General features: G+C 43.5%; 1 protein-coding gene across 4 annotated transcripts in view; it reads left to right on the top strand.

Annotated features, from left to right (window-relative positions):
* Positions 1 to 11,096, top strand: part of LYRM4 (LYR motif containing 4) — a 242,501-nt gene extending 231,405 nt beyond the window's left edge. For all 4 annotated transcript variants that reach the window (XM_063923092.1, XM_063923091.1, XM_063923089.1 and 1 more), the window contains exon 5: positions 10,907 to 11,096. The gene's annotated coding sequence lies outside the window, so the exon portion shown is untranslated. The remainder of the gene's footprint in view (positions 1 to 10,906) is intronic.

The following is an 11,096-nucleotide window of genomic DNA, read 5'->3' as shown; positions in this document are numbered from 1 at the left end:
CTCATTAGAACTCATTACAGGCTGTTCATTGAAATCCAGAAATTCCTCTTTCAAAATTGTATAGCATCTTGAACATGGGGTATTGGAGATGTTTCAAGGGCACTTAAGCACCTGAAGAAAAGTAATGTAGCAACTGGACAATTGTATGTCTGTCATCTCTGTTGTTTGTTTAGGAGTAAATGTAATATCCTGCGAATTGCAGACATTGGTGAGATCCCAGCGAGTCTGTCCGATGTTTTAAGGTGATAATCAGTTAAACGGCAAATCCAACCTGATTTGGTTATTTAAATGACTTCCATTTTAAAACATTGGGCAGACTTGGCAAGGTCTTGCCAATGCCTGCAGGCCGCATGCTATTACTATTGTCTGGACCACTGCTACTGCTACATATGAAATCTTTGAAATTCAACTTGCATCCGACCTTGATCCTTGCTCAGTATTTTTAGAATGGCTGTGCAGCTGCTAAGTTAGTATCCATAGCCGAAGTCTGCAGAATGCATGTTCTTACTCACAAGGCTGGGTCAAGGGTGAGGCTGAGGGGGTGATCATTTGCTCTCTGAACGGACATGGGGGGTCATTCCGAGTTGATCGCTCGCTAGCTAGTTTTAGCAGCCATGCAAACGCTATGCCGCCGCCCACTGGGGAGTGTATTTTAGCTTAGCAGAAGTGCGAACGCTTGTGCAGCCGAGCTCTGCAAAAACAGTTTGTGCAGTTCCTGAGTAGCTCAGAACCTACTCAGCGCTTGCGATCATTTCGGCCTATTCGTGTCCGGATTTGACGTCATACACCCGCCCAGCCACGCCTGTGTTTTTTTTTTAGACACGCCTGCGTTTCTGCAAACACTCCCTGAAAACAGTCAGTTGACACCCAGAAACGCCCCTTTCCTGTCAATCTTCTTGCGGCCATCAGTGCGACTGAAAACTTTGCTAGAACCTGAGCACAACCACAAAGGGCTTTGTACCCGTACGTCACGCGTGGGCATTGCGGGGCATGCGCATGCGCAGAAATGCTGTTTTTTCACCTAATCGCTGAGCTGCGAAAATCGGCAGCGAGCGATCAACTCGGAATGACCCCCATGGATTGGCATTTAGGATTGAGAAAGAAGTGGTCCTACTCTACTGACAGCCCTAGCTGACTAGGCTTGACAGAACATTATCGGTCTGAGTTGGATGCAATGTAGCAATGTTTTTCGGATGCACAAGCACCCCAATTTGTTCATATAGGGTCGCAGAACAAATGTAAATGCACAGTAGCAGCAATGTAAGGGGCTTTCCTAGATGATAACTGGGAGGTAACAGGGAGGAGGTTAAAAAGACACATGGAGGTGTTGCAATTTATGGGAGTGTTGCAGACATGTCACTGAAAGCATTTGAGTACAAGTATTTGTATGCAAACCCAATAATTTACATACAATTTCAATGTTTGGTCTGTGCATGTGCAGAATGGGTACTGCGATATCGCTTGCAGCCTCCCCCCCTTAGCCGCAGCATGATTGACATGCAGTGGACATGCTGTGGCAATGGAATGCGGCATCCAACCTGCGTCATTACAGACTTCCTGGACCTGGCTGCCCGGATCCTACAGCAAGTCTGAGTAAGCTTCAGCTGCTATTATTGCGAGTCAGATGCTAAGTCTCAGATGCAGCACTGGGATCTTGCAGATGCATGCAGGAGGCATCTATCTGCTACAGACGCCTCCTGCATACACATTTTATTTGTACGAAATTGAACAGTTGCTTACCTGCAACTGTGCAGTTCCATACAAATCGGAATCAGGCCCTGAACTGCTCACACAGAGGCCATAATCAGACGCATGGATGTACATAGAGGAAGGGCATTGTAGCGGCATTAGCATAAAGTCGCAAAAGATGCAAAGATGGGCGTGACTGCATCTGGCTCAGAATCAGGCCAGCTGTGGAAATTATGCCATGTTCTCTATTTGCCTCCAGACAGAACTCTGTACAATGCATTCAATGTCAGCTAAAGAGATGCCACTATTTCTCAGAAAGCCATAGTGCAGCTGGGCATATGCTAACTGGGTAATTACAGAGAGTTATTACTGCTGTTACTAAGCATTTGGTATACAGATGGCATATATTTACCATGCATTTATAGAACATTATTACAGGACAGGTCCCTGCTTATTAACTCTTGACTTGAAACACTTAATGGGCACACATCTGAATGATCTTAACACAATATGTTGTGTCCATCCAAATCAGAATGACATTTTGTCCGGATCGTAGAGTGTGTACGCCCGATTGCACTCTCCCACAGGTACTACACACTATCTTCCACATGGCATTGTACACAATATGTTCTGGTTGGTTGGCCGTGCAGCTCAGCCAACCAGAAGATATCGTGTACAATGCCATGCTGAGAATGCATCATGGCACGGTGCATTGCGCCATCGTGCCACTGCATCACACAGTGTGTACGCACGGCACGATAAATCGCCCCGTCGGCTGTCGGTTCGCCAAAAAGACATCATCATGATGTGTACCCAGCCTAACAGGATGTAGTCGAGATCCTTCCGGTCAGAATACCGACGGCAGGATTCCGGCCGCCGAGAACGCCTTCAGCGGCGCTGGGGCTATTCCCACTCGTGGGTGTCCACGACACCCATAGAGTGGGAATAGAACCTGTGACGAGCGCAGTGAGCCACCGAGGCCGCAATGTTGTGAGCACAGCTAGCCCGAAAGGCGCTTTCTAGCACTCGCCCTGCTGCTGGAATTCTGGTGGCCGGGATCCCGAGGTAGTTATTCCAACTCCAACCCAGCCTAACATTGTATGGAATACGAAATGACTTGCATCGTCCATTCAACTCAATGGACAACATTAATCAATAAAAATCCAGAATGTCACAAAATAATAACATAAGAGCAACAATAAATCACAATACAAAAATGTATTAAATAAACTCCAATAGCCTAGTCTTTGATAACGTCCAGAGTTTTGATCAGCAAGATAAAAGTACGAACAAACCGGTTAAGAAATGCGGCTTCCAAGAAGAAGAGAAGCTCAAGCAATTTAAATTCCAAATATGGGTTAATTTCACAATTTTCATATTAACCTTTTTCAGAATAAGGTAGTAAGCATGAATTCGTGCTACTGTACTGTATTACCCCTTTCACACCGTACAAATAACCCGGTATTGACCTGGTATATTGCCAGGTTGACATGAGCTGCTGTGTGGTGTGAAAGGGTCACTCCAGAAACCCCGGGTCGCCTGACCAAGTAATTCAACCCAGGCTATAAAAAGGGTTATTACCGAAACGACTTCCGGTAGGCGGACCTAGCTGATAGCCGCTTTTTACACAGAGCCCTCCGTTCCTGCCTTCCATCTGCGTTGTCAGTGACCGCTGATGCCAGGAGAAGTTCCTCTAAATCACCATCCAGGGCACCGGAGATAGTAGTGGGCAAGTGGCAGGAATCCCCGGCTCCCCACTCTCCTGTACCGGCCGGAATTGCGGTGTTCGCTGAGACGCCATAAACAGCGGGCGCCATCTTACCTGCTACGCTCTCTCTCCCCGCATCGTCTGCTGTCCGGGATCCGGAGGCTCGCGGGTGTCTAACTGGTGTGGTTAGCGGTGGTGTCCGCTCTGCAGGCACCCCCTTCTCTCCCTGCCTTGGCCGGGATCACAGAGCTGCGTGACGTGGCAGGTGCCGTCCTCCCTCCTATACAGTCCCCCTCCCTGCAGTGCCCATTAACCAGCGGGTGTCTGAAACCTATTACCCGCCCAGACAAGTGTGAGAAATGGTGGGGGCTGCGCAGTGAGTACCCTGCTCTGTGACTGCTCCTCAATACTCCTCCAAACTTATAATTAGCACGGACAGCTGCTACATTAAAAAAAAAGTCAGTGTCTGCAGGTATACAGCAGCAGTCTCTCTGCACTAACTGGTTCACCACAAGCAGCATTATCTGCCTATTGCGGACACTCTTTGGAGGTATTTAAGTGTTTGAGATACCATTTATGTCTTTTCTGGGACACTTTGCCGAAGTGTGACTATTTGAAGTAATTGAATATTTGCTCTGCCCTGCAACTTTCTCCAGCCTCATTTCTCACTTCTGCTTATTTGTATAACTGGAGAATTTAATGACCACTTTTTTTTTCCTTCTACTTTTATAAATCTGTACTTTTCTGACATTTTTGTTTTAAATTGGTCCGCACCGTTATTTTGTGACATACCTCCACCTGTTGGTCAGATTGTATTATTGCCAACTTCCTTCAATTCTTTGTATTCTCGGTGTGACTGTCACTTGGTACCTAAGAGATAAATATCTTTATACTTCTTTGGTCACCCTTTACTATGGATAAATTTGTGGCCAAGCCTCAGAGGGAAGGCAAAGGGGGCACGGCAGCCAAATCTCGAGAAATGAGAACGTCCACCATTTCGGCGATGAGCCCGCCATCCTCACCTGATGGGGATAGTATTCTCCAGGGAATCTCTGACCCATAAGCACTTAGTGGCGCGTCCATAGCTAAGGCCCAGGAAATATCTGACTTACTGTCACCATTGCTTGATAAGAAACTGGCAGGCCTGAAGGAGGCCATTGACTCAACCGTTACTCAGCCCAAGGAACAAGAGTGCCCGTTTTGACGAAGCGGAGCAATGCATCTCCAACGTGGAGGATGACCTGATAGCGGCTAAGGCTACTACCGCTACTCAAGAAACGTCTCTAGTGGCCATACTGTACATAACAAATTGGAGGATCGCGAAAACCGAAACTCTCGTAATAACCGTCTCCTGATTGGCTTGCCTGAGTCGGTCAAACAACAATACCTGATGGACCTGGTCTCCACATGGCTTCCAAGTGAATTGCGCTGTCTACCTGCATCTGGTACCATGCTCATAAAAAGAGTACACCGTATTGGCCCGGATCATCTAGCTGATTGTCGCAGACCCAGGCCTGTCATCTTCAAATTCTTAAACTACGTAGATAAAGTCTGCATGTTGGATGCCTACAGGAAATCTCATGACCTGAATTACCAAGGTGACAGACTTCTTTTGTTTCAGGACTTCTCCTACCAAGTGGCGATGAAACGAAAAGAATTCTCGCCTGTCTTCAAGTCCCTCTTTGATGCTGGTATCCACTTTGCACTCCTATACCCTGCCAAACTACGGGTACAACACAATGGCAAACAGCATTTCTTTGACTGTATATCCCGTTAAGTCTTTTCTTGCTTCTCTCTCAGGCCAACCAACTTTTCCCTCCGATGACATGGACTGACCTCGATATTGATTTGCAAGTATAACATCTCATTATGGACTAAAATGCTTTTCATGCTTGCATTATTACTGTTTTTTGTTTGGCGACTTGCAGCACCGTTGCTGTCGCTTTACTACTGTAAAATTGTATTATTATGGTACACCTGGTCTCCCTCATCCCCCCCCCCCCCCCCCCCACACACACACACCCTTTTCCACTGTAGGACATTCTGAGGCTTCCCTTTTTTCTTTTCCTTTTCTACCCCCGCCTATCTAGAATCACTACATTTACCACTGCTGAAAACTGTCCCTGTTGGCCTTTTGTTTAGGTTTGTAAAATTACAAAAAATGTTAGAACTGCCGAATATATTTTTTTGTTTTACATCAGTATTGTGGTCTATTGTACACACTATGTTTCTCTTGGTAGTGCCCCTGCTGGCTGGGACAAGGGGGACTGCCTACTTTAAGTACGACTCTTGATACTTGTTTCTGAAACTAGGAATAGATTGATAGATTGATATGGCACACACTCATACTGCATCACTTACTAAACCGGGAACACATCAAATTTTTGACTTGGAACGTAGAGGGCCTAAATACACCTTTGAAATGGAAGAAAGTGCTGCAACATTTAAAGCGATTTAGGCCACATATTGCAGTCTTACAAGAATGGGCATTGGAAAGAAGGTGATCCCAACACTCTTAGGGATAATTGGCTTTTGAACTATATATTTGCCTCCTAAGCGGCGGGGGGTGATTGTTATTATTAACAAAGCCATGCAATACACAATAATAGATAAGCTATGTGACCCTGAAGGACGATTTATTTTTGTAAAGTTATGGTTGGAAGGGGAATTGTTTACTATAGTGACATCATATGCTCCGACTGGCCCTAACAATGTATTTTTTTACTGAGTTTTATGTTAAATTGCAGGACTGGGCCACGGGACACATAATTCTAGGGAGGGATTTTAATACAGGTTGAGTATCCCATATCCAAATATCCGAAATACGGAATATTCTAAAATACGGACTTTTTTGAGCGAGAGTGAGATAGTGAAACTTTTGTTTTCTGATGGCTCAATGTACACAAACTTTGTTTAATACACACAGTTATTAAAAATATTGTATTAAATGACCATCAGACTGTGTATATAAGGTGTATATGAAACATAAATGAATTGTGTGAATGTAGACACACTTTGTTTAATGCACAGTTATAAAAAATATTGGCTAAAATTACCTTCAGGCTGTGTGTATAAGGTGCATATAAAACATAAATGCATTATGAGCTTATATTTAGGTCCCATTGCCATGATATCTCATTATGGTATGCAATTTTTCCAAAATACGGAAAAATCCGATATCCAAAATACCTCTGGTCCCAAGCATTTTGGATAAGGGATACTCAACCTGTACCACTCTAAACCAATCGTTGGACAAATCCAATGCTACCACCCACACCACCTGCTGCTCTTGCCCTATTAATGGACTCCCTACATCTTTCTGACCCCTGGAAGTTATCAACATCCCGTGGATAGGGATTACACATTTTATTCCCACCCGCATCACACTTCCTCCGAAATAGATTTTTGGCTGATTCCCACCTCTTTATTAGTTAGGATACATCGTTCGAAAATAGAGAATATTGCTGTATCGGATCACGCCTCAACTTAGTTTACACTGACACTTCCTTCCCCTAAAATGCTTTCTTTTAATTGGTGGTTCCCTTCCTACTTTAGCAGATTCTCCAGATTTTAAATTGTCCTTAGAACAACACTTCCTTAATTATGTAGATGTCAACATTCAACATGTTGATGATGTGAATCTCTTCTGGGCCGCTTCTAAGCCATTGCTTTGAGGCCATATAATTGCATATGTCGCTGCCAAGCTATGAATACGAGATTGCATGAGCTCAGTTTAGCTGTGTCAGATTCTTATTCTGCCATGTTACGTATTAACACTTCTGAGACTCGCCAATTGTACACTGATACCAAGACTATGTATGATGCCCTGTGCACTGAGAAAGCACAACACTCCCTAGACCACCAAAAGAATCGCTACTTTAGATGGGGTAATAAAGCTGGCAAAATGTTGGCTTCTGTAGTTCGCAGTCAATGATCGCAAATACACATACCAAGAATTATTTCAGACACGGAACAATTAACTTCCGCTCCGGAAATTGCCAGTTCCTTTTTGGACTATTACATGCGGTTATATACTGCTCCCCCTGACAATCCCTCATTAGGCATGGCCTTTCTTACAAAGGCGAATGCGCCAATATTGACAGATGCTGAAAGAGATGCTCTGGTTGATCCTATATCAGAACAGGAACTCAGGTAGACCTGATGGATTGGGGGCTGAATATTATAAACGTTTGTCTCCTCACTTATCTCCACATCTCCTGACTTTGTTTAATTCTATATTATTGGGAAAAGAGCCCCAGTCTGATTTTAACCGAGCTCGAATCATTATCCAACCAAAACCAGGTACAAACCCCACACTGGTCATGTCATACCGCCCAACATCCCTCCTCAATCAAGACCTTAATTTATTGACGACTATTATAGCATGATGGCTACAGGCTGTATTACCAGAATTACTCCATCCCTCACAAACTGGATTTGTAAAAGGCCATTCCTCAGTCCATAACATACGGCAGGTAGTGGCTGCTCTGACCCAGTCCCTAACTGAACCAAACGGTATATCCCTTTTAGTTAGCTATGATGCAGACAAAGCCTTTGACGGGGTATCCTGGGCTCATTTACTTCGTATTTTGCATCTTCAAAATTTCGGAGTGGGGTTTATCACTCTATTTTGCAAATTGTACTTTTCACCCAATGCCTTCCTGACTATTAATGGCTTGAATACCCCCAGTTTTACTTTGTTTCGTGGCACTAGACAGGGCTGTCCACTGTCCCCATTATTATTCAACTTGGCAATAGATCCTTTGATTAGACTATTTCATTTGCATAATCTATTGAGTGGAATAGAGATAGGCCCGAATGTACTGAAGGTTTCAGCATACGCAGACGACCTTCTATTATATTTCACAAAGCCGCATGAGGCGTTCCCGAGTTTCCTACAAATATTACATGATTTTGAAAAAGTTTCCGGATTTTTAATAAATAAATCGAAAACCAAGGCACTGGCCTTACATGTGGGTGCTAGGGAAGGCTGGACAGAAAGCTTTTCGTTTCTTTGGGCGGACTCTTCGCTCACATATCTAGGCTTAAATATACCAGTGAAACCGACTGACTTGTATGTGGCTAATTTCCCTGGCCTGATTGCCCGCACATTATCAGACTTTCACTCCTGGCGATATTACCATTGTCATACATAGGCAGATGTCATCTTATTAAGATGATATCATTCCCTCGATTGTTATTTGCCATACAAATGCTCCCTATCCTCTTGAAAGACCCGGCTCTAAAAATTTTGAACAAGGCCTTTAGTACTTTTATCTGGGTGGGGAAAAGCCTAGAATTTCGCTGTTTAAACTAAATCAGTCCTCCTCCTTAGGCGGTATTAATTTGCCTTGTATACGTACCTATGCATTAGCAGCAAACTATATGCGGTAGATTGGATACATGCCACTGGCAATTACGCTAATACTGTCCTGAACAATCCTTCTGTCCAGATATACAGTACCTCTGACTAGCTTGTTACATATGAGGCCTTCTAGTTACCCCCCACGTGTACAGTAATCTGTTGCTTACGACCACTTGCACTGCCTGGCAACTGTCTCGCTCCGGCTTAGGGGACTCATCCCATAACACTATTTTCCAACCCCTTCACCATAACGCTTCAGTGTATGCCCCGTTGATCTTAGGTTCTTTGGTGTCCACAAATTGGACCAGTGGGGTCTTCGCTTAATTTTACATGTACTGGAAAGTGGTAATTTACAATTGTTGCTTTACCACCGATTGTGTGAAACATATCCACACTTCACTATTCCATGATTTGTGTATTACCAACTTCGCAGTTATACCTCTACTGTTCTTTCCCAATTAACTGATAAAGACACCTCAAATGGGCTGGATGTCATGGTTAGACATGCTACTGATGGTATGCACTAACTCCTTACTGTATATGCATATTAAACATCAGCTTTGTTTAGGCAATCTTCAAACAGATATGACGACATGGACCATAGATTTACCTAACATTCCTCTTGCCACAATTCTTTCCGCATTTACACGTCTCAATAGGACCTTAGTTTCTGCCTCCTACATGGAGATGCAGTACAAATGATTGCATCGGGCATATTATACCCAAAAAAAAATGTTTACTAATGGGTAAATCCACAGATTCAAATTGCTTCAAATGCGCAGAGCCAGATGTGGGTTTATACCACTGCATGTGGTGTTGCCCTGAAGTTCACAAATTTTGGATGACTGTTGGTCACTATATAAAAAACACTTATGACGTAACTTTTACTCCCACTCCTGAATAGGCATTATGAGATATATATGCGTCTCCTACCCAAGCCAGACTCCCTTCGGGACAACGATTGTTACTTGCCAAATTAGCAGCTGCAGTGCGGAAAACAATATTGTCTCAATGGATCACGCCTGACTCCTTAACATTGTCCCTGTTTTTACCTAGGGTCTCTCATCTGTTCCAAATGGATTGGCTTGAAAAGTCTTGCTGATAAATTTTTTGCTATATGGCTGCCCCATGTAAAATCATTGTCACCAACCCTAAAAAATTTGCTACGAGCAGCAGTTTCTTTAACTTCTTGGTATAACCTTTCCATGCTTGCAACTGGCAACCCTCCTTTCTAAAACTGTTCAGCGCTATATGTTATATGTTTCCCGTATAATTACGTTTGTGTGATCATATTTTGATATACTTCTGTCACAATGCTTTGTATCTCATTGTTCATATTCCGAGTATCTTCATATGTACATTTTTGGTATTGTTTGTATATATACATGTGCAGTTCTTCAATAAAATATTTAATAAAAAAAGAAGGGTTATTACCGGGTCAGGCGCAGTGTGAACGTAATGGTACCCGTTCACTGCATAGGGAGAGGTGGCGCAGAGATGATGTCATCTCCCAGCGCCAGCCCCCGTTCCGGCTCCGTCCCTGCCCCTGGATGGCAATCCAACCTGGCATGTTGCCGGGTCGGGTTGGCGGTGTGAAGGGTCCAATGCCAGGTCCCACCCAGGAAGGACCCGTTTTAAATTCCCGGGTGGGACCCGGCATTGCGATCTGAAAGTCGTATATGTTACCACTGGAATAACTGCAATCACCTATATCCTTTGTCTTGCTAGTAAGCTTTGTCAGAAGAAAGAGGTTTCTACAAACCCTATTTGACCAGCTATTTTTCTGTAACTGGATAATAACTAGTTTTTAATAACTTTGGCCATTTAAAAACTGTTTCCTTCAGAGGTATAAATCGCAGGTTTTCAAACTCTGTTCTTAGGACCCCAAACAGTTCACGTTTTCCAGGTCTCCTCACAGAATTGCAAGTGAAATAATTAGCTCCACTTGGATGTTTTAAAATGTATCAGTGAGTAATGAATACACCTGTGCATCTGCTAGATCACATTTCCTCAAACTCGGTCCTCACAAACTCACACAGTGCATGTTTTCCAGGTGTCCTCACATAATCACTAGTGAAATAATTAGCTCTACCTGTGGATCTTTTTTTTTTTTTAAATATATTTATTGGATTTTTTTTCCCCAGAGAGAAAAACAGAACAAGACAATCATCACATAATTCACAAAGTGAAGACAATTCAATATACCGTACTAGGAGAATGAAGATCTGGACAGAAATAAAAACAAACATTGATTGACTGTTTCATATAGTCCAACATGTCTCCATGTATAGTATTCCTTACACATCAATATTAAAAATTGCCTAGAAATCTTCA

This window comes from Pseudophryne corroboree, chromosome 5 (genome assembly GCF_028390025.1).
Source record: "Pseudophryne corroboree isolate aPseCor3 chromosome 5, aPseCor3.hap2, whole genome shotgun sequence".
NCBI classification, from domain to species: Eukaryota; Metazoa; Chordata; class Amphibia; order Anura; family Myobatrachidae; genus Pseudophryne; species Pseudophryne corroboree.
The sequence above is the reverse complement of the archived record's forward strand: the minus strand, read 5'-3'. Positions and strand labels throughout refer to the sequence as shown.